This window comes from Chiloscyllium plagiosum, unplaced genomic scaffold (assembly GCF_037043375.1).
Source record: "Chiloscyllium plagiosum isolate Xiang-an unplaced genomic scaffold, Cpla_swu_hap1 HiC_scaffold_8, whole genome shotgun sequence".
Classification (NCBI taxonomy): Eukaryota; Metazoa; Chordata; class Chondrichthyes; order Orectolobiformes; family Hemiscylliidae; genus Chiloscyllium; species Chiloscyllium plagiosum.
This window is the reverse complement of record NW_028270146.1, coordinates 36,125,630-36,147,338: the sequence shown is the minus strand read 5'-3', so window position 1 is coordinate 36,147,338 and position 21,709 is coordinate 36,125,630. Positions and strand designations below refer to the sequence as shown.

The window sequence follows — 21,709 nt, the reverse complement described above, 5'->3', positions numbered from 1 at the left end:
AAGTCAGAAACTAGGGCATTTTTGTTTGTGAAATGTTGAGTCCCATGTGCAACCAATCTGATATTGATATAACCTGTGTTCTTCAGCAGCAAAACCTGGCAACATTTGGGCTTAAGCTGTTGTTGCAAGTAACATTTACACAATGCATTTTGGGTAGAGTCCATCTTTAAAAAGAGCAAATCTGTTTCCCCTTGACAGTCAACTATCCTTCATCACCGTACTACGGCTTGCCATTGATCAGAAATTAAACTGGATGAGCTGGACTACTGCATGTAAATGCAGTGAGTATCAGAGCAGATCAAAGGTTGAGAATTTGGAGATAAGTAACTCACCTGATGCTAAGAATGTTCCCTTCCTGAGAAGCAGTGAGGAAGGTGCAGGAAAGAAAGATAACTGGGCTGCCTGGCAGATTCTTGCTGCCTTCCAGGCCCCACAGGAATTACGTTCTGGGCAATGAATTGATACTGTTAAGTGGTCCATTAATGATTGGTCTATGGGGCTGTACATGTTACTGCCTTGATTACCTCTGTTCCCAGTGGGCAAGAATCATAGAAACCCTACAGTGCAGAAAGAGGCCATTTGGTCCATTGAGTTTACACCCTCCTCCAAAGAGCATCCCACCCAGACCCTCCGCCTAAATCCATAATCCTACATTTGCTGTTGTTGCCCCACCTAGTCTGCACACCCTCGGACACTGTGGGAAATTTAGCATGGCCAATCCACTCAATCTGCACATCTTTGGACTGTGGAACGGCGGAGCATCTGGAGAGTGCCTATGCAGACATGGGTAGAACATGCATACTCCACACAGCTACCACTGCCATCACAAAATGTACCCCCAGTACCAGCTGTTTCTCAACTTCTGTATGGCAGTGCCACCAGCAGTTTGTCCCTCTGATGTGACACTGCAATGCTCAATGGCCTCTAATTGTTTGACAGCTTCGAACAGGGGTAGGATATTACCAAGAAGGGACCCTGGTCGAAAGCCCACTGAGTGACTATTTAAGTGCCTGATAGACTTTCCCACCTGCACTGTAGTAATGGAGAAGGAGGGCATTTGGCCTGTTTTGATGGCCTGCCCCACAAAAGCAGGAGATTCCACATAAGGACCTTACGTTAAAGAAATTGAAGAAAGCCAGCAATGAAAGAAGTTGTAAACTGGGGGAGGGGACAGGAAGAACACACAAGATCTGTAAAGTGTAGGAGCAGTCAGTAACCATTCAGCCAAAAAGAACGGTAATTGTTATTGAAGAAACAAAAATGTTCAAGTAATTGGTTTGTTAAATATATATTATGATTTGATTTATTTTTGTCATGTGAGCTGCAGTGAAAAGTGTTGTTGTGCATGCTATACAGGCAGATTGTATTATACAATGTGCATCAGGGTAGCAGAACCGTGTTCAGAATATAGTGTTACAGCCGCAGAGAAGGTGCAGGGAGAGATAGAAAGATCAGAATTAACATTTGAGAGGTCTGTTTAAAAGTCTGATAGCAGCAGAGAAGAAGCTGTTCTTGAAACTGTTTGTATGTGATTTGAAACTTTTCAATCTGAAATGGTAGGTTTAATATACAATGAATGGCTGAAAATCCTGCGATTGTATTCATTAGAGTTTAGAAGGTTGAGGGGAGATCTAATAGAAACTTACAAGATAGTGCATGGCTTAGAAACAGTGGATGCTGGAAATTTGTTTCCGTCAGGGGATACTAGGACCCGTAGGCACAGCCTCAGAATTAGAGGGGGTCAATTTAAAATGGAAATGAGGAGACATATCTTCAGCCAGAGAGTGGTGGGCCTGTGGAATTCATTGCCACAGAGCACAATGGAGGCTGGGACGTTTAAATGTCTTCAAGGCAGGGATTGATCTCGCATGGAATTAAAGGATACGGGGAGAGTGCGGGTAAGTGGCATTGAGATACCCATCAGCCATGACTGAATGGTGGAGTGGACTCGATGGGCTGAATGGCATTACTTCCACTCTTATGTCTTATGGTCTTATCTTCTACCCAATGGAAGATGGTGGAAGAGCATACAACGGGGTGAGAAGGGTTTTTGATTAGTTATTTTGTTTTCCCGAGGCAGCAGGAATGTTAGATGGAGTCATTGGATGGGAGGCTGGGTTTTGTGAAGGACTGGTCTGTGTTCACGACTCTCTGTAGTTTCTTGTGGTCTTGCGCAGAGCAGTTGCCCTACTACTCTGATGCATCCAGATAGGATGTTTTCTACGGTGTAGCTATAAAAAGTGGTAAGAGTCTTTGTGGACATACTGAAGTTCCTTACCCTCCTGAGGAAGTAGAGACATTGTTGTGTTTTCTTGACCATCGTGTCGATGTGGGTGGACCAAAACAGGTAGTTGGTGATCATCGCTCCCAGGAACTTGACACTGTCAACCATCTCCATCTCAGCACCATTGATACAGAGATGGGCGTGGCCTCCACTCTGCTTCCTGAAGTCAATGACCAGATCACTCCTTTTACTGACATTTATGGAAAGATTGTTGTCTTTACACCATGCTGCTGAGTATTCAAGCTCTTACCTGCACTCTGTCTCGTTGTTGTTTGAGGTCCCACCTACAACAGTGGTGTCATCAGCAATCTTGTGAATGGAGTTGGGTGAAATTGGGCCACACAGTCGTAAATGTATAATGACTACAGTAGGGAGCTGAGTACGCAGCCTTGAGGGGCACTGGTTTTGAGGATTATGGTAGAGGGGGTGTTGCCTATTCTTACTGATTCAGTCTTTGGGTCAGGAAGGCAAGGATCCAGTTATGGAGGAGGGATCCGAGACCGAGGTCCCGGAGTTTAGAGATTATGCTATTTGGAATTATGATGTTGGAGGCGGAGCTGTATTTAATAAGTAGGAGCCTGACATAGTTATGCTTGTTATCCAGACATTGCAGGGGTGAGTGTAGGGCCAGGGAGTTGGCATCTGCTATGAACCTGTTGTGCCTGTAGGTGAATAGCAAAGGATAATTGTTTTGGGGCTACAACATAGTTGTATTTCAAGTTTTCTACAGGAGTAAATTGATTTAAAAACAACATTTAGAGTTCTGTAAAGCTCATGAATTTTCATCAAATGTACTTCAATTTTAGTATAAAATCTGTAAAGCAATCAGTCTGGCAGTAATTTTATCTGTTTGAAATCAGAAGATTGTGGTTTTGTGATCTGGGCTCCTTTGCAAACATCCTCATTGTTCTGTGAGTAAATACAGCCCACAATGAATCAAACCACACCTAAAGTTTCAGGAAGTTGTGCTCAAAGGAGGAAGGCTATTCTCCACAAGTCTTCTCTTACTGAAGTAAAAGTAAAAATCCCAAAAGGGTGAGGGGAAAACCAGATTTTCCATGGTTTCTTTGTTTCCTGTGCAATTCCCTGTGGCTGAAAGAAAGATGTCGGTATGCTGACTGTCAAGGTTACTTTCAGGTAGGACTTGAAACTTGTCGGCCTGGAAACACGCCTTAGGCAGTTTCAGTTGGGAGTTGGATATGACGAAGGCAATCAGTGCTGAAACTACCTGAATAAGCTTACTGTTTTGTTCCATTGAATCAGTAGCTGCTGACTTTTCCATAATGTTGTTTTACATGGTCCCAAAAAAGAGAGTTATTTCTCAGGCTTGTGTTATTGTTGAGTGTTGGCAAATATTAATTGACTTTCTGCCTTCTGATGAACCTTCATGAAGATATCTTGAAGCATGACGTGTGTTGCTCAGTCTCGTGTTTCATCCAAAACGATTAATGCATCATCCAGAAAGGACTTTTTTTTTTACAATTATGACAGATAAGAAATTTTTTGTGTATCCTCTTGATGTGTTAACTATGAAAGAAACTTTGTTTCGTTCTTAAATCTCCAATCCCAAGCCGACATTTTTATTGTCTCTAAACTTCAATGTTAATGGCTTCAGGCTCATGGGATTTGCAATCCTTTTTTGGTAGTCATGAGTCATTTGACAGTCCAAAAGCATTACCAGTAATAATAGGGTTATGTCATCAAGGATAATCAGTTGCAGATCAATACTTATTCCTTGGGATTTGGATGCCTCTGGACCAGGCCTGGTATTTACTCTCACTCCCTAATTGCAGAAATTCTTATAATTTTATAAACCCCAAGAAGCTCAAACTCTGCTCAAGCATTTGGCTCGAAGAATTGGTTGGAATGCAAATCACTTGAGGCGTGGCTTTGTTTTTCGAAAAGGTAATTTCAGGAGAACATGCCCAGCTGCCTCCTAAAGGCGTGCTGTTCATGCGAGTTTCCTAATGCATTAATTTCCCGAACATGTGAGGCAGATAGGGAAACTGCACATTAAAGTTGTGTTTGTATCAGATTTTTTGAGCTAGTTTTACATCGATGTGTCAAAGTACAGGGAGATAGTATCTGCTGACGAGAGGTATGTAGTTCTCTCACAATTATTGCTGTCATGAGTTTCAGGGAAATCTTAACTTCCCGTGAGCTCTCTGACATTGTAGAATACTTGAGTGTGAACAGGGGAGCTCGTATCCTTGTAAAGCTTGAAGAATGTAATGTGAGACACCTTGTATGTAACGCTGTCATTTTGTCTTTAATATATCACATTGCAATGTGGTGCTCAACTACATAGTGACAGTCACTGTGGTGTGAATTTAAACAAAAAGCCTTTGAAATTATATTTAAAATGGGGCTACTCTGAGGCAAGTAAGTTACACTGGGGCTTTTGCAACACATTATTGCTGACCTACTTGGCATGAACAGAATTGGGTAGCATGGTAGTTCAGTGGTTAGCACTGCTGACTCACAACGCAAGGGACCCAGGTTTGATTCCAGTCTTGGGCGACTGTGTGGAGTTTGCACTTTCTCCTCGTGTCTGTGTGGGTTTTCTCCGGGTACACCAGTATCCTCCGGCAGTCCAAAGATGTGCCGGTTGGGTCATTGGGCCATGCTAAATTTGTTGGGTTGGTAAATGTTACCAGACTAGATGTTTCAAGTATATTGTGATACCAGAGATCCCTGTTTAATACTTTGCTATGTTGAGGTCGTACATCACCAAAAGGGATGTTTGGACACCCCTTATTAAACATGCCAATGCAAGTGGTCATCATACTACATCTTCCCAATTGGGCAGCTAAGATCATTCATTCCATCAGAAGGAGAACTCTGCACTTGTTAACTGACGCTTCTCTCCAACATCATAGAATCCCAACAGTGTGGAAGGAGGGCTAATGCCCGAAACGTCGATTCTCCTGTTCCCTAGATGCTGCCTGACCTGCTGCGCTTCTCCAGCAACACATTTCCATCCATGCTAAATTGCCCACTATGTCCAGGGATGTGTGGGCTAGATGGAGTAGCCATGGGAAATGCAGGGTTATAGGGATGGAGTGGGTCTGGGTGAGTTTGTGTGAACTTGAGGGCCAAATGGCCTCCTTCCACACTGTTGGGATTCTATGATGTTGGAGAGAAGCGTCAGTTAACAAGTGCAGAGTTCTCCTTCTGATGGAATGAATGATCTTAGCTGCCCAATTGGGAAGATGTAGTATGATGACCACTTGCATTGGCATGTTTAATAAGGGGTGTCCAAACATCCCTTTTGGTGATGTACGACCTCAACATAGCAAAGTATTAAACAGGGATCTCTGGTATCACAATATACTTGAAACATCTAGTCTGGTAACATTTACCAACCCAACAAATGTGGAAAAAAATCTTACACAATGAAAATGTCTAGATCTTCACCAATACGTTATGACTTTTTAACTGTAATGCTGTATATAGCAGATGAGGAAAGGAAGCACTGAGAGAGGTTTGTAATGGAACAAACTCCTAGTGATGGATGAGTATTAATGAGATGGGGGTTGAAATAACTCCACAGAGGCCAGTCTCCTATCATCAAGTCACCCTTTATTTGTGTTGATCCAGCTCCCTCAGAGCCAGCTCTCAGAGTGAGCAGGATCTCTGACACTCCTGTTTATATCTGTCAGCCAGGGGTCCCTGATTTGGACCAGGTTAACAGCCCCAATCATGGAACTCCCCTTCAATCAGGTCCACTTGGCTGACCTTGTTACAATCAGCACATCCCTCCCTATGTAAGGCATGGGGCATAGGCCTGTTCTTTATCTTGTAGTCTCTCTTGGAGCATTTTCGCATCGGGTCCAGTTTGAAGCAACTCAGCTTCAGATATGGGTAGTCTGTACCTGACCATAGCCTGTCTTTTGCACTCCAAGCGGCTTAGAAGAAATTCATTTTCTTCCACCGGTAAAAACATCAAGACTGCAACATCCATAGTTTCCATCTCAGATTCTGAGCTTTCTTCAATGTTCAACAGAGGGCAAGAACCCACGGGTTCTGATAGCCTTGCTGGCTGTTCTGAGGGACTTGGTATGGTTTCCTCCTGCCTCGTTCATGTGTTTGCAGCTTTCGTGTGGTCCATGCGCGTGTTCAGGGCTACCTCACCTACCTGAACTTTGTACAGCATGGAAGTTGACCTTGTGTTGACCATTTCTATGGCTTTGTCACCAAACTTTCTTCCCTTTTGTTAACCGTCTCTCTTCCTTGTGGAGTCCTATGCCTGACATTGATGTTCCTGATACCATTTCACCCCCTCCTTCCAGGTGGGAGCATCAGATTTAACCTGGTGGAGAGTTTTCTTCCCATGATCAACTCTACTGGAACTATCCCTGTAGTTGCATGACAGGTAGCTCAATAATCAATTAGGAACTGGGATGATTTGATATAGAGTGAAGCTGTAGGCTGTTTCTTTAAGATGGCTTTCAATGTTTGGACTCTTCATGCTGCGAGACCATTGGATGATGGATGGTTTGGAGCCATCCTCACATACCGAATTCCATTCAACTTTAGGAAATACTCAAATTCATAGCTGGTACATGGTGGCCTGCTGTCTGTGACAAACGCTCCTCGGGCCCCCTGTATTGCAAAGTATGCTCGCAGTTTTTCTATTGTCATCTCTGTGTTTGTTGAATGAACTCTATGCACATCTTTGAATGGGCATCCACAATGACTTAGAATATAAAACCGAGTACAGCATTTACCCAGCCATTCCCACAAATGCGAGAGAGCTGCGGCCGGTAATTTCTGTCCTCTGCTCAGGATATCTTCTGAGTGAGGTTATGCAGTTGTCTTCACTCAAGTGGTGACTCCCAAGCTCAGTCGGCCTGATGAGGATATCCACTTCCTTTGGGATACCCTGTACTTCATGTGCTCTACTTGCTGCATTTTCCAATGATAAAGCCAGTTGTAATACCTGTTTCAAGTCCAGTTGGGCTTCAGCAATAGGCACTTTTACATGCTTACATCATTAATACAACATACCAATTGATGTCTCTCATTAATGGTTAAACCAAAGTCACATGCCTCTGCCAGTCAACTTAACCCCTTCAAAAATCCCAACATGGATCACATGCTGAGTAAAACCGGTAACTTCCAAGGATTTAAGGAGGCTTAGGGTCATAATGTTACTTAACCAAATCCTTCAACTCTTCAAAGGTTTTAGGAGCTAGTGCCTCAGGAAATATTAGACTGCTAATAACTGAAAAGGTTGTGGGTCCACAAGCTGTCAGGAGAATTACTTGTTGCATTTCAGCTGCCCCAATATAATTTGCCTAGAGAAAAATGGCATATTCTTTCCATGATCTTCAACAGGATTGAACAAGCACGGAGGGTGGTTTGTGTGTTGGGTGGGCTTCAGGGGACGTGGTGGATGCAGGCGTGGTTGCAATGTTTAGGGTACATTTGGATGGCTACACGAATGGGGTACGTTTGGAGGGATGTGGGCTTGGCGCAGGCAGGTGGGACTAGTTTAGTTTGGGATTATGGTCGACATGGACTGGCTGGACCAAAGGGTCTATTTCTGTGCTGTATGACTCTGTGATTCTGAGTCAAGCTTCCCAAGTAACGGCACGAAGCCAGAAATATTTACTCCAGCTCAAAGAAGACAGTTTCGGAGTGAACTTCTTGCGGAGTGTATTTTCGTCTTTTGTCGCCACAAATGACTCCACAAAGGCCAGCATCCCATCACCAAATCACCCTTTATTTACATGTTCCCAGGACTTGACATTGATCTACTTCCTCAGAGCCAGCTCTCAGAGTGAGCAGAACCTCTGCCACTCCTGTTTATGTATAATCAGCCAGGGCTCCCTGATTGGATCAGATTAACAGCCTTATTCAGGAAACTCATATTCTATGAGGTCCGCCTGGCTGACCTTGTTACAATTACTAGAGGGCTAATATATAAAATTGAAGTCTAATTGAGGGGAATCATTAATAGAAAACCAATAATTGATTGAGAACAAATTTCAAGAAAACATTTTCTCGGTATAAAAGTTGGGTGCTCAAAAGCAGAAGCAACAGTGTGTTTGGACTAAAAGCTGTGTTGTAACAATAATGTTCCAGAGAACAAAATATCATTGAATACTAAACATTATTCAGGATTCTATTATAAAGGACATTCTTCAAATTAAACAATTGTGAGAAATATGAAAAAGATGATACCATTCAATACAGTTGGTTCTGCTGTAACACAGTAGTTCCATTCTTGTGCAACCCTGTGTTACAAGAAAGTTGCGTAACAGCAGTACTATTTAGAGTTGAGGACCGCGTGTAGTGTGTCAGAGCAAAGTATGTAGAGGACTATGAAACTTTGCAGAGAAACATAGATACTTTAAGTGAGTGGGCAAAGGTCTGACAGATGAACTATAATATTAATGAATGTGAAGTCATCCATTTTGGAAGGAGTAGCGGTAAAAAGGATTATTACTTGAATGAAAGAAAGTTGCAGCATGCTGCTTGCAGAGGGACCTGGGTGTCCTTGTGCATGAATCACAGAAGGCTAGTCTGCAGGTACAAAAGGTAATTTGGAAGGCAAATGGAGTTTTGTCCTTGCTAAAGGGACTAAGTTTAAAAGCAGGGAGGTTCTGTTGCAGTTGTACAGGGTGCTACTGAGGCCACACCAGGAGTACTGTGTGCATTTTTGGCTTCCTTACTTGAGAAAAGATGTTCTGAGAGTGGAGGGGGTACAGAGGAGGTTCACTAGGTTGATTCCTCATAAGCCAACCACCTCAATTCTGGATAGGCTAAGTAGACTGGGATTAGATTCATTGGAATTTAGAAGAATGGGGGAGGGGAATATTATAGAAACATTTAAAATTATAAAGGGAATAGTAGAGAGGAATGTTTCCATAGGCGAGTCAAACTAGGACAAAATTAGGGGAAGCAGATTTAGGACTGAATTGAGAAGGAACTTCTTCACCCAGAGGGTTGTAAATCTATGGAATTCCCTGCCCAGTGAAGTGGTTGATGCTACGTGAGTAAACGTTTTTGATTTTTTTGAACAGTAAAGGAATTAAGGGATACAATTACAGGCGGGTAAGTGGAGCTGAGTCCACGAAAAGATCAGCCATGATCTTATTGAATGGTGGCACAGGCTCCAAGGCCCAGATACCCCTCCTGCTCCTAGTTCTTCTATTCATTTCAACTAATGGGGCCAGAATCACTGTTAACCAATACACGCTTTAAAAGTTTACACTTTAGAAACAGTGAGTGCACTCGCATTAACGAAACACACGTTATAGCAAAACCATCTGTATCCATTTAAATTTAAAATAGTAAGTGCGAGAGATACTCTGCAGTTTGGTAGCAAAGCACTGAAACAAAGCGCTGAATGAATTCTGCTGCGTGATCACTTGTCATCAGAAAGTTGAAAGTAACCTTATTAATACATTTGCTTTCAGAAAGAGTAAGGTGGTTCTGCTATAACGCACGTTTCGTTAATGTGAATTTGCTATGACACAATTGATGAATTGGGGACACTGTTTCTAAAGCGCAAACTTTTAAAGCATGTTTTGGTTATAATGCTGTTATGCGATTTTCTTAAAAAATGAGGGTGCATGAGAATGGAATAACTGTTATAACAGAACTGACTGTAATGCAAAGAAAATAAGATCTCCAGGAATTGAGAAATGACTGATTTACGTTGGAGGTTTAGAGGATAAGGGTATGTTTTTTTAAAAAAAAGCTCTACATAAACTCTTTGCTTGGAGCTGATGCTACGAAAATATTTCCACAATTTCAGGAATTTACTTGTCTTATGAGGAAAAATTATGTAGATTGGGTTTGTTTTCACTAGAGTTTAGAAGAGTAACAGGTGAATAATTTGGAAATTTGTAGGATCTTGAATGCCTGGGACAAGGTAGATGTGGGAAGAATGTTTCCTCTTATGGGTCATCTAGAACGAAGCTCTGAATTTAAAATTAGGGGTCACCCTTTTAGGACAGAGATGAGGGGAAATATTTCTGAGTGTTGTGCACATTGGAACTCTCTGCCCCAGAAGGCAGTTCATTGAATATTTTAAAGGTGGAGTTGAGCAGGTTCTTGCAAGGCAAGGAATCGAAGGTTATTGAGGGTAGATGGAATGTGGAATTTAGAACACAAACAGATCAGTCAAGGTCCATTGTGAACGATGCTCAAGGGCTCAAGTAGCCAACCTTTGCTCCTAATTTCTTAATTCATATGTTAGTATGAGTTAGAATGAGTCTTTAATCTTCTGACGTTTTCTTGGGTAACTATATTAAGCTTAACTGAATCAGAATCCTCTGAAGTTTGTGGCTTTAAGGGTTTTTTTGAATGCAGGGTGCCAGCTGCTCATTGAACTTTCAATTTTCTGACAATTCCGATTGAGTCAGTGGCATGGGAATTTTGCACAGCCCTGATGTGCAACTCATGCCTATGCTACTTCAATAAGTATTTGTACTAATGACTCAGCCCATGCAATTCTCTGGGAGCAGGGCGGAGGTGGGGAAGGAATTCCAAACCCTCAAACAGCTGGGGCTGTTTTCCCTGGAACATCAGAGGCTGAAGGGTGACCTTATCGAGATTTATAAAATCATGAGGGGCATGGATAGGATAAACAGAATTTTTTTTCCCTGGGGTGGGGTAGTCCAAAACTAGAGGGCATAGGTTTAGGGTGAGAAGGGAAAGATATAAAAGCAAATAAGGGGCAATCTTTTCACACAGAGGGTGGTGCATGTATGGAATGAGCTGCCAGAGGAAGTGTTGGAGGCTGGTACAATTACAGCATTTGAAAGGCATCTGGATGGGTATATGAACAGGCAGGGTACAGAGGGATATGGGCCAGGTGCTGGCAAATGGGACTAGATTAGTTGAGATTATCTGGTCGACATGGACAAGTTGGACCGAAGGGTCTGTTTCCGTGCTGTACATCTCTATGACTCTATGAATGAAAGAGCTGGTAGGACTTAACCAAATTTAGATGTTGCATTTATTGCTACTGATGGAGGGCCATAGAAGTGGAGATGAAAACTAGACAGAAACTGAAGTAGAATTAAAAAGATACTTCAATCTCCCATTTCTGATCGCATCTTCCCATTCGCAGTGGTTGCTTTATTAGTGGAAAAGGACTTTAGCAGTTAAAATTAGCATCATCAAAGCAGATTTTGAAATCTGCATTCTGCAGCTAGCATTTAGTAATTAAGCTAATAAAATATATTTTGGCGCAGTGACAAAAATAAGAAGAGATGACCTTGTAGAGTCCTATGACGGTGTTTTGTTTGACATTTCAATTATTTTCTATTCTCTGAGAATTACTTAAAGCTGCATCACCTTATTCTGTTTGTAATGTATTTTAATAATGCCCACTGAATAATCTTTGCCTAAGGTAAATTGATTTTACATTATCCAATTTCTAGTGGAAAAGTTTTTATTTAAGTTGTCCAATATCCTATTATAGTTTCACTTATTTTGTTTCTCTTTTTGATAGTCCCTGAGCCAGCAACTTAAAACAATCAACAGACAGCTGCCCACGCCATCAAAACTGATTAGGGCCCTGGATTTCTCATTAGGGGAAGAGAATGTTGTGGTTCCTCATCTTCCTGCGTATCCTGACAAAAATCATTTCCTTCCTCCACATCCTCAGGGTCTCTGTCTTTGCTTCTCGAATATTGTGTACATTTATAACCTGCATTCTCACCAGTTTTAAAACAAAGGAGGAAGGCACTATTTGTAGAAGGATTGGAACAGGAGTAGGTTATTCAGTCTCTCGAGCCTGTTCTGACATTCAGATGGACCGTAGCTGACTTGTTTTTTTAACTCCATCCACCAGGCTTGCTGCTTGTAAATATTGACTGAGTTTTTCAATTCACCCAGCCCCAAAAGCTTTGGAGGAGGAGCTGCAGATTCCCATTGTTTACCTGAAGAAGAGAGTCTTCTTCACAACCACCTGATGAAGGAGCAGCGCTTCGAAAGCTAGTGCTTCCAAATAAACCTGTTGGAATATAACCTGATTTTTAACTTTGTCCATCCCAGTCCAACACCGGCTCCTCCAAATCATGGTTACAAGATTATGCTCCCCTGTTCTGAACTTACCCTTCAGAGAGAGAACTTCCATCTCTTTACCTTTGAGAGGTGGTTGTATGGTCGTAGCGAATCTGGCGGTCCAGAAACATAGAAAATTGGTGCAGGAGTAGGCCATTTGGCCCTTTGAGCTTGCAGCACCATTCAATATGCTCAGGGCTGATCATGCAATCTCAGTATTGCACTTCTGCTTTCTCTCCATACCCCATGATCCCTTTGGCCAAAAGTACTGTGTCCAGCTCCCTGTTTAATGAACTGGCCTCAACAGCTTTCAGTGGTAGAGCAAAAGAGAAAACATAGGTTCAAAAAGTATTCTTTAAGTTCAGTGACTAAATCCAGATTTGAAAACTAATCTCAGTGATGGTGACTGTGAAGCTATCATCAATTGTCGTAAAAACCTGTCTGCACTCGCAGCAACCAATTTTACATTACGTTCCTCTGCAATTCTTTGACTGCCATCACAGGATTCTTCACATCCTCGAATAGGTGGCAGGTCTTCTTTCAGATGAGATCGAAATGATTAATGCAACACTCAAGTGCAGGAGTGGGGTTTTGACCCATGAATTTCTGGTTCATTTAACAGGAGTCCTCTAACTCAAATTGACAGGACAGTGGCTGCATATTAATGTAGTGCAGGGTGAGTACAACACCACTCTATGTTGTGGAAAGTGCAGGACTTGTTGCCAATACAGGTCTCTGAAAAATAAAAGTTTCTACACTGTAAATTATTATATCTAAGATCCCAAATTGAATGAATCCATTTGCATTACCTAGCTGACATTTAGTCATCAGCTTTTTAATTTTCCGTCAGGTAATCTCTGACAGTATTTCCCTGTAATTTACTGCTCAGAATAAGCTATAAAATCTGAATGAAATTTCATTCCCTAAGACCTAAAATCACAAAACTCCTCACGTCTGGTGAGGTAATGACCTAGAGGTAGAATCACTGGACTGGTAATCCGGGGACCCAGGTAATCCGGGGACCCAGGTAATCCAGGGACCCAGGTAATCCAGAGACCCAGGTAATCTGGGGATCCAGGTAATCCAGAGACCCAGGTAATCCGGGGACCCAGGTAATCCAGGGACCCAGGTAATCCAGAAACCCAGGTAATCCAGGGACCCAGGTAATCCAGAAACCCAGGTAATCCAGAGACCCAGGTAATCCAGAGACCCAGGTAATCCAGGGACCCAGGTAATCCAGAGACCCAGGTAATCCAGGGACCCAGGTAATCCAGGGACCCAGGTAATCCAGAGACCCAGGTAATCTGGGGATCCAGGTAATCCAGAGACCCAGGTAATCTGGGGATCCAGGTAATCCAGAGACCCAGGTAATCTGGGGATCCAGGTTTGAATCCTGCCACGGCAGTTTGGTGGAATTATATTTCAATAACAATCTGGAATTAATCTGGATGAGCATGATTCTATTGTCAATTGTTGGAAAAACCCATCTGGTTCACTCATGTCCTCTAGAAAGGAAATTGCCTTATCTGACCTATATGTGACTCCAGATCCACAGCACAGTGGTTGACTCTTATAGAGTCATAGAGATGTACAGCACGGAAACAGACCCTTCGGTCCAACCTGTCCATGCCGACCAGATATCCCAACCCAATCTAGTCCCACCTGCCAGAACCCGGCTCATATCCCTCCAAACCCTTCCTATTCATATACCCGGCCTCAGGACAATTAGGGATGGGCAATAAATGTTAGCCCAGGCTGGCAATGCCTTCATCCTGACAACAAATTAAAAGAAATTCTTGAGGTCCTTGCAAGTAAAGCAATACTTCAGAAGGGCAGAGTGTAACATCAAACAAATTACAGATTTTAATTAACGTAAGATCTGAAATTAAGCTGTGGCATTATTTGATCTGACTTTCCTTTCTCAGCCTTTTTAGAAAAGATGTTAAACCGTTTAATTTAATCCTGTTATTGCCACTGTTTAAAATAGTACGAAAAAGAATTTGAGAAAAACATGTGTATGTGTTAGCATTCCACAATATAGCTTTCCAGTTGAAGTGTTGACAGGTAAGGGATTATTGCATCGTAATTATTAAAAACATTGAACTGATGAGCAATGCGATTCCCCTGTCACTGAACTTTATGAAGACGCCTGTGGCTTTAAATAACTAAAGATTTATTTCTTCATTTTCTTAATTTCTTGTCTTGTAATCAACAGAAGTGTTCCTACATTTTTCAGGTTGCAGTTCTATGTGCATTATGACACAAGCATTAGTTGGAGGTTTGAACAAGACAATCAAGGATGCATTAGGTTAGCTCTTAGTTGAATAATCGAACATTTACCGAAGATCACAAACAATAGGCAAAAATGGACCTAGGTTGCAAATCTGCACAACAAATTTTACTTGTGCTTATTTGTTAGCAGGAATGGATGTGATTATCTAGGCCTGAATATATTCTCCATGCCTAATCGCTGTCGAGATTGGCAAAAGCACCCTGACAATTGATGGTAAAATCACGTATAGAAAGATAAGTAGAGGGAGAAGTAAAGATTATGTTATAAGAGAAAAAAGGATACAAAAACAGTAAGATAAAAAATAAAGAATTTACTTTATTAACTTTCCAACAACGACTTATTATCTGCAGGAATGAGACTTTTCTCGGTTTTAATTCTCTTCCTGGTTGGGAGAGTTTGAGTAACACTTCAGGAACATAGCTCCTGTCATTGCGAGGGTATTGATGCCATTAAGTATCAGTCTTAACTTTATGCACTGAGTTTAATGAGCAATCAATATGCAATGTGCAGTTTCTGAAACTCCAGGAAATTTGAGGGTATGCGTTTGATGGGTGCCATGACATTTTTGTCAGGCTGTTGGTGGAATGATGCAAATTGTCCAAAAATTTGCAATTCTTTTCCTCATCGAATTGCTAGATGATTTATAAACTAAGGTGACATATGAGAAATTCATAATTTTTTTTGCAGCAAAATTTATGCCAGTTGTCTTAGAGCTGGAGGCTACTGGTACAGTTAGCAGTATTGTTCAGGGGTGCTAGCTATTCGTTATTTTTCAAAATTGAAGAACGTCTATTCTGCATCTTGCGATGTCACACGCTACCAAATCAAAATTGTCAAGAAAACCTTCTGATGATTAATCAGTTGTGGGAAGGCAATAGGTGATTGATCAGTCCTCCTCCATATTGAAGATCACTTGCAAGAAACACTGAGGGTGGCAAGGGCATAGAATATATTCTAGCTGGAAGGCTCAATCTCTGTCTCTCAGAGTGGCTCAGTTGCATCGCCACTAATTGAACTGCCTGAATTGTGAACTGCATATCCATGAGATTGAATCTGCAGCAGCTGGATAGAACAAACAACATGATAAACCCATCTGGCCCACTCCTATATTTAACTGAAGAGAGCTTCCATCATGTTGTAGGGCATTGCCACACTTGAAAAAAAGGTTAAGAACAAATCTGGCATTTCAAAATAGGGCATTTATAAAGCACTATGGGGTATTAGCATTAGCAGGTTTGGACTCAACCACAATCTGTAACCTCATGTTGTGGTATATTGCCCTCTATTTGTTACCATCCAATTGTGGGATCAACCTTGTATCAATGAGGAAGGTAGAAGAGTGTATCAGGAACAGAACCAGGTGCACCTAAAAATGAGTGGTCAACTTGACAAAATTAGCACTCAGTGGAAACAGTATCCAATTGACAAACTCCTTAACAAATGCATAAAGTCAAGGCTTTGTGATCCTGTTATATCTAATTACAAATGGTAATTGACAATTCAATAACTAACACCAGGAGGGGACACCACAAACATCCCCCTTCTCAATGATGGTAGGGGTCAGCGAAAGGCTGAAGGGGCTGAAGCATGGGCAACCATTTTTGCCAGAAATGCCAAGTGAATTATCCCTCTTGGGCTCTGCCCACGGTATCCAGCATCTCCAGTGCCAGTCTTCCACCAATTTCATTCCATTCCATCAGCAGGATATCAAGAAATAGTGGAAGACTCTGCAGCCATAAAAAGCAATGGGCCATACAGCACCTCAGCTATGGATTTGAAGATCTGTACTCCAGAACTGGCTGAGCACTTAAGTAAAATGTTCTAGTACAGCTACAATACTGGTAATACTTATCTGGGCAATTATTGTTGGTATTGTATGTCCTGACCACAAAAAACAGGACAAATCCAATCTGTCCAAATACTACCCCATCTGTCAACTCTCAATGATCAGTAAAGTGATGGAATATGTTATTTTAAGTTGTCACCAAACGCAATCTTCTCACCAAATAATTTCCTGACCAATACTCAACTTCGCTTCTTCTTGACCCACCCAGCTCTAGATCTCATTACAGCGTTGGTTTAAACATGAACAAAAGAGCTAAATTCCAGATTTTGACGTGAGAGTGATTACCCTTGACATCAAGGCCGCATTGGACTGAGTATAGCATCAAGGAGCCTTAGAATCCAGGCGGGGTGGGTGAATCCTTCTCTGATTCGAGTCTTGCCTTACTGAAAAGAAGATGATTGTGGTTATTGGAGGCCTGTCAGTCCAGTACCAGGACATAACTGCAGGAGGTTTCAGGGAAGATATTTTCTAATCGACCTCTTCAGACATTTTATGAGACACCTCAGGAGCAGGTTGGACTTGAACCTGGGCCTTCCGGCTCATAGGAGTTCTTCTACTGATTAAAGTGCAACTTATTGTGCCACAGAGACCCATAATTTTTAGGGGAATATCTGAGACATCTACAGCTACTTATTGAATGATCTTCCTCCAACATAATGTCAGAACTGGGTTGGTCACAGATGATGTTCAGTAACCTTTTCAACATCATCGATTTTGAAATAGTCCACGCCCACATGCAGCAAGATCTGGACAACATTCAAACTTGCACTGATAAGTGACAAGTGGTATTTGCAACACACAAGTGTCAATGAATGCTAGTCTTGAACAAGAGAACTTAAATTTCTCCCCTTGATGTTCAATGATGTTACCATCATCAGTTTGGCAGTTTGTCATCATCTTCCCACATGCCGTTAAGGATTAACAGTAAATGTTGCCCTAGCCCATGAAAAAAGAAAATATTATCCACTTCATAATAATTATCACACTTTGAACGAGAGGAATGCTCAAAGATTATTTTGGTTACATTTCCATGGATTTTATAAAGCCAGAAGAAAAAAGAATTGACATGTTATGAGCAGACTTGAGAAAAGTTTTATGAAATCAAAGCAAGATGGATTCATTAAACAATCCCTGGTAAATTATTAATTATGCATATACAATTGTTTGTCATAATTACAATCAGATAGAAAACAAATACATTAGTACATCAGCAAAAATATGCTGTTCACTGTTCACTAATTAGCTAGTGACAGTCGTTGTACAGACAAAATACAGTAATTTATCCTTTAATATTGCCTAAAAAGCAACTCTGGACTGATTTAATCTCTTCTGGGTCACACAGAAGGCAAAAAGACTGACAGTTAAAGTCTCCCTTAGATAATTTAATGCAGGAAATATTTCCCAAGATGCAATTAAACACATGCGACAGTAAACCTTTGTTTGCAATCATTAGAAGAAATGAGAGAAGCCTTCATGCAGTGAATGAAGCTGTTAACTATAAACCAGTATCCGAAACACAATATGATTTTACTTTAATGTATGTGAGTTGCTCATGTCGAATTGAACTGCTGCAGTTCCCAGGTGAATTTTTGAGGAATGACTTAATTTTAAAGATGCCCAGTTGCATGGAGTCTATGCAGTTGTGGCAAAACAATCCTATCCTGTAAAATGAGCACTGCCTGATCAAAGGTTAATAGTGGCTGAGTTGCCACCCTCTTCCGATAACTTCTTTCTGACATGCTTTTGCAGCTGTTACACACCGGTATAACTTCAGGGAAGCTCTGTCTGCTTCACTGAAAGAACTGTTGGAATAAATCAAATAGTGCTTACTAGAATATTGCACTTGTCTGAATTTCTTCTAAATTACCTCACTGTGTATTACAAACTTATTGTTAAGGGAGATTGGGAGAGAAGCAGCAGAGAATACAGCACTCTGAGGAAATATATCTGGAAAGCCACATTTAATAAACATATAAAACATGCTCCTTGATGTTTTCATATTCTTCTGTCACTGACATCAGGGCGATTGAAATCTGCTATTCTTTCCTTTCCCCCCGCAGTTAGAAACAAGCTTGACTCAGCAGCAAATTCACATCGGTGCACCTTCCCACTGTTTCTGGCACAGCAGTGCTGCGTTTTAGCCTTCTGTAAATGGTTCATCAACATTCCACATACGTAGTGCACAAAGATACAATTGAAGAGCGCCCAAGCCTTAATTTCATGCTGTTTGTCAAAAAATGAGAGCAATTTTTGCCTGGTCATATATTTGTCTAACATACTTTGGTTGGTAGACAGGTTCATTGCATCCACATTCCAATGTGTGGATAAACCATAAGGAGGGGAAACTCATGTGACTGTAAGTGCCTTTAAATTGGATGATAATTGGCACACAGCAATTACTGGTTGTCCCCTCCCAACCCACTCCTTTTACACCAACTTTATAGGACCCACTTAGGCTGTGAGTTTTACTTGTTAAAAGTGCAATACAAAACACAAGGTATTGCTGTAGCAAAGAGACCTCAGAATGTCACAAAGTACTTTATAGTTAACAATGCATTTTTCAAGTAATAGAATGCACCATAATATCATCTCTTGTGTTATGTTCAATGTTTTGAAAACATTTACCAGGAAAAGAGGTGGACTGTCTCTTATTGTTACAATCTGTATAAGTAAACCAAAATAACCAATTTACTAATCGAGCCCCAAATAAAAGAATTACGAACGGGATTTCTCTTTTTGCATCCCTTACTTTAATACAAATCAGAACAAACACAAATGATATATGAATGAAGGCAAAGTATATTTCAAATGAAAAGATTATTGTGGCCTTTAAATATGTGATACAACAATAATTTGTCTTGTGCAACTGACAAATTTTGCAGCATTTCTGTCATTACTTCACTGCACCGGTCCACATTCTTTATTCACTTGGAGTGAGTCAGACTTCTGTCTGACAACAGTTTTAGCCCCCACGTGTTTATTGGCACAATTATGATCAGCAAGGCACATTTCTATAAACCCTCCCTCAGCTAGGGCATGACTGTTTGTATCGTGTTGCTTTCTCAGATTGTTTTCCAACTGATCAAACTGTAACTCCCAGTTCTTCTAGGAAGCATTGCAACTCCACAGCATCCCTGAGCTATTAATGCAGTTTACTAGGCTTTAGATTTTTTAGGGCTTAGGGAATAGAGATCTCTGAGAAAAACTATATGGGAATAATGTCTTGATACAGCATGGTTGTTCCTTGCAAGTAGAATCATAGAATCCCTCCAGTGTGGAAACAGGCCATTTGGCTCAACAAGTCCACGCCAACCCTCTGAACTGTGACCTACTGAAATCCATTCCCTTACCCTAACCCTTGTCTCATGCACCTAAACCACATATCCCTGAACACTATATGGGCAAATAAGAATGGCCAATTCAACTAACCTGCATATCTTTGTGACTGTGGGAGGAAACTAGAGCTCCCAAAGGAAACCCAAGCAGACACAGGAAGAACCTGCAAACTCCACACAGACGGTTGCCTGAAGCTGGAATTGATTGCAGGTGCCTGGTGCTGTGAGGCACTAGTGAAGAGAGAAACAGAGTTAACATTTTGAGTCCAGCATAGCCAGCGCTCCCTGTAAATTTCATTCGGGATATGTTGGCCTCAAGTCAATGTAGTAATCAGTCTACTGAGGCCAGTTACTGTGTGAGGAGCCTTGGAGCAAGAGAGAACATTGAGTATGATTCTTTTTTAGAGCAGAGCGGTAGAGATCCCAGTTTTGTTCAGTCTGAAACTCTTCTGTCTCTGTATTGTCATGACTGGCCAGGAACCAGTCAGAGAGTTGTTGTTAGGCTGATAACCTCTACTAATCACAACTGATCATGATTGCACAAACCAGTCAACACTCTTTTGCTGGGTGAATCTCACCATGCACACTCACACACTAGCAAGAAAGGTTATGCTGGAACTGGAGGGATTCGATAAAACCAGAGAGGTGAAGAGGAGATTTACCGGGATGTTGCATGGGTTGGTGAGTTTTAGTTATAATGAAAGATTGGACAAAGAGGTTGTTTTCATTGGAGCAGAAGAGATTGGGAGGGGACATGAGGATTATGAGGGACATAGACAGGGTAGACAGAAAAGCTTTTCCCCTTAATGGAGGAATCAATGATCAGGGAGGTGTAGTTTTCAGGTAAGCAGCAGAAGGTTTAGAGAGAAATGGGGTTAAAAAAAAGCTTTTTCACCCAGAGGGTGGGGGGAATCTGGAATTCACTCCCTGTAAGGGTGGCAGAAACCCTCACAACATTTAAGAAGTATTTACTTGTGATGCCAAGGCATATAAAGCTATTGAAAAGTGGTGGAAAATGGGTTTAAAATGGTTAGGTGGTTGTTTTTGACCAGCATGGATGTGAGGGACTGAAGGGTCTCTTTCTGTGCTGTAGATCTCTATGATTCTATGACACTCCAGTGCTGTGCCAACTTACCTTTCTGCCCAGCCCCACTTGCAAAGCAACAATGTAAACACAACTTAGTGAGTTCCAGTAACTATTTTTAAAAGTGCTGTAACCCTTTCCCATTTTTGACCATAATAAAAAAAAAAGGAAATATAAATAAGATTGGTATTTACACTACATGGCGATTCCTTCATTGTTGCTGAGTCAGACTCCCGAAATTCCCTTCCTAATGGTATTGTAGGAGTGTCTACAACACGTGGACTGCAGTCATTTAAGGAGGTCACTTAGCATCACTTTCTCGAGTCCAGAGCTAGAGGGCATTGTTTTAGGGTAAGAGGGGAAAGTTTTAAAAGGGACCTAAGGAGCAACTTTTTCATGCAGAGGGTGGTGCATGTATGGAATGAGCAGCCAGAGGAAGTTGTGAAGCCTGTACAATTACAACATTTAAAAGGCCTCTGGATGGGTATATGACTAGGAAGGGTTCAGAGGGATATGGGCAAAGTGCTGGCAACTGGGACTAGATTAATTTAGGATATCTGGTTGGCATGGATAAGTAGGACTGAAGGATCTGTTTCTGTGCTGTACATCTCTATGACTCTAATTAGGCTTTGGCCCAGTCAGTGATGCTTACACACCATGAATGAATAAAAAAAAATATGGGCAGCAGTGTTCACATCCCATGAACTGATGAAGGAAAACTGAGCTTGGATCCTACAGTTTAGCAAGAATGTTTTCCAGTATCTTCCTGGTTGAAATGCAACTTGTGCATATAATTGTTGTATTGCCATGTCACTCAGCGTTTATGTCTGAGCCACATACT

General features: G+C 41.5%; 1 protein-coding gene across 6 annotated transcripts in view; it reads left to right on the top strand.

Annotated features, from left to right (window-relative positions):
* Positions 1 to 21,709, top strand: part of syt16 (synaptotagmin XVI) — a 194,610-nt gene that overhangs the window by 95,989 nt on the left and 76,912 nt on the right. For 2 of the 6 annotated variants that reach the window (XM_087989702.1, XM_043697224.2), the window contains exon 1: positions 3,281 to 3,421. The exons of 2 other annotated variants lie outside the window; for them this stretch is intronic. The gene's annotated coding sequence lies outside the window, so the exon portion shown is untranslated. Of the gene's footprint in view, positions 1 to 3,280; positions 3,422 to 4,058; positions 4,190 to 8,717; positions 8,831 to 21,709 lie in introns of those variants that run through there. 2 more of the 6 variants (XM_087989700.1, XM_087989701.1) reach the window with 2 other exon arrangements.